The sequence below is a fragment of the Somniosus microcephalus genome, unplaced genomic scaffold (assembly GCF_052327205.1).
Source record: "Somniosus microcephalus isolate GS21.2 unplaced genomic scaffold, FLI_Smic_1.0 scaffold1720, whole genome shotgun sequence".
Taxonomy (NCBI): Eukaryota; Metazoa; Chordata; class Chondrichthyes; order Squaliformes; family Somniosidae; genus Somniosus; species Somniosus microcephalus.
In genome coordinates, this window is record NW_028226907.1 from 1 (window position 1) to 2,500 (window position 2,500).

Consider the following 2,500-nt stretch of genomic DNA (forward strand, 5'->3'; position numbering starts at 1 on the left):
GAGGTCCTCGGATCGGCCCCGCCGGAGTCGGCGACGGCCCTGGCGGAGTGCCGAGAAGACGATCAAACTTGACTATCTAGAGGAAGTAAAAGTCGTAACAAGGTTTCCGTAGGTGAACCTGCGGAAGGATCATTATCGGCCGGGGGCCCGCACGTGGCGGCCCGTCATTCCGTTTTGAGCCTGAGTCGCGGAGGCCAGCAGGAGAGCTTCCCGGGGTTTGCTTCTTGCATCTGCCCGGAGCCATGGTCGGCCGCGTCCGGCGCCTCTTGCGCGGGCGAGAGGTTACATTCCAAACAAAAACTCGCCGAACTCGCACGAACAGGCAAAACAGTCGCACCGGTATCGGTCCGGGATAGCAAACGAGTTTAGATCGGTCAGAGAGCCCGAGTTGGAGGAGTTGGGGTGGAATTTGAACGGTGCACCGAGAAGGTGATGTGTGTGTGTGTGCGCACGGCAGTTGGTTTCGGTCGGCTTGAGACAGGGACGGCCCTGGCACGCTTGGATGGTTCTTCGTTCAGCATGGACTTTTGCGGTTCAATGACAGGCAGAGAAAAAAAGAGAAGATGGCGAGATGGGGAGGTGTCCTGGCTTGACTTCGATGCAACAAAAAGCCTGGCCCTCTTTGCTTTTCTAATTCTGCTGCCTACTGACGCCTCCGCCTCATGTCTTTGCTGTTCGTTGGCTTCCCCCTGTGTGACCTTGGCCTGCGGCCCTTCTTTCGACTTCCGTCTCTTCCAGTCTTGTGCATCATCGCTTACCTTGTGCCGAGCCTATCTCTCAACCTCTCTCTCTCTCTCACACGCAAGCTCTGCTGCTCCCCTCTTCTCGTCCGGATCGGACAACAATGGACTTTGCCACCGTCTTGCAAGCATTAACACCGCAGTCGAATTGAAGGGAGCTTCTGCGGGCTCGCGTGCTGCCTGGCGGCTCGTCGTCGGGACCTCGGCGAACGGCCACTGTGAGCTCTGCTGGGATTTGAACCGGTGATGCAGGCCCGGCTTTCTTTTCCCCCCGTAGTGCAACTTTGGTCGATCTAGTCACTCTCCCTTTACCGGTACAGGGTACCTAGACGCTTCTCCACTCTGGCTCCCGCGAGCTGTTTGGGGGGCGGCGGTTTAAAGACTCGAGTGTCTGTTTGTCGGTGTCGAGAGCTTGTTAGCAGCCAGCAGCAAGCAAGCCAGCAGCAGCAGCAGCAGCCAAGTTGAACGTTCGAGAGAATGTACCTGCCCGTCCACACGGATTTCTACCCCCCACAGTGGGGTGTTTTCACGCGGTCGGCTTGTACCCCACTCAGTTCGTTTTTCTGGCCTTGTTGTCTACTGTCATGTTTGTTTGTCTTGTCTGTCTGCCTGTCACTCTCTCTCTTCTCCCGGCAATCGGTGGCAGCAGAGACCCTGCCTCTGTTGGCCGTGGTGCGTGTCGGACGGTGGGCTCAGGCGTTTGACCCCGATGCGTGTCGCCTCGCGAGCGCCCTGACAACAAAATCTCGGTGAAACCCTTGTCATTTGATGATCGACTGATACACACCTCCGGGCCGTGCCAAGGATGGGGCTTCTACCAACCCTCTATGCGTGGGCATAGAGGGAGAGAAGCGTTGGGCGGTCCGGGCTTGGGACCCTCCGGGGAACAAAACACCAAGCCTTAAAAAAAACGCACAACTCTTAGCGGTGGATCACTCGGCTCGTGCGTCGATGAAGAACGCAGCTAGCTGCGAGAATTAATGTGAATTGCAGGACACATTGATCATCGACACTTTGAACGCACTTTGCGGCCCCGGGTTCGTCCCGGGGCTACGCCTGTCTGAGGGTCGCTTGACCATCAATCGCACTTGCCTTGCCATCGTGTGAGGTGAGAGCGCGGCTGGGGTGTCGCAGAGGCCTAGTCCTCTTTGTCCCCCTAAGTGCAGACCTAGAGTTTCTCCTCCCAATGGAGAGTTTGACCCGTGCCGTTTGGGAATGTTATGTTCGGCGTCTCCTCAGGGAACGTCGGCACCGCTTAGAGGCCAGCTTTTTCCAGCACGGCTGTCGTTGGGTTGCAAAAACGATTGACCGCGTCGGTGTTGGGACTGTTGAGCCTCGCCCTAGGCAGGGTTGTCTCTCTGAGTGTTGGATAGAGAGAGAGAGAGAGCATACAGAGAGAAGACGTTGGCAGTTCAAGAGGTGAGGTCGTCGTCTTTGGCTGCAGTTTTGTTGGTTTGGAGCGGGGAACAGCTTGATGTAGTGACGCGGGCCCCTTGATGTGCTGTGTGCTGGCTTTTTTGCGTGCGTTTGGTAGGTGGCAGTTTGCTAAGATAACCCTTGCGGTGCTCCTTTGTGTTGCGCTGGACCCTGATGTCCTTCCACACATTTGACCCGTTTTGGCTCTAAGCACTCTTGCTGACTTGCTGAGCGTGCGCCTAAGTCAGTCCCGTATGTCTTGACCCCTGTCGCTGCAGGCCTGCTTTTCATCCAAAAACACTCCTCTCAAGCATATAGATGCTGCCCAGCCATTGCTTCTGGCC

General features: G+C 56.7%; 1 non-coding gene across 1 annotated transcript; it reads left to right on the forward strand.

Annotated features, from left to right (window-relative positions):
- The first annotated feature begins 1,656 nt into the window (after positions 1-1,656).
- On the forward strand, positions 1,657-1,810 carry LOC147080326 (5.8S ribosomal RNA). The gene has a single exon (XR_015077377.1). It is a non-coding gene; the product is annotated as a 5.8S ribosomal RNA (ribosomal RNA).
- Positions 1,811-2,500: the final 690 nt, after the last annotated feature.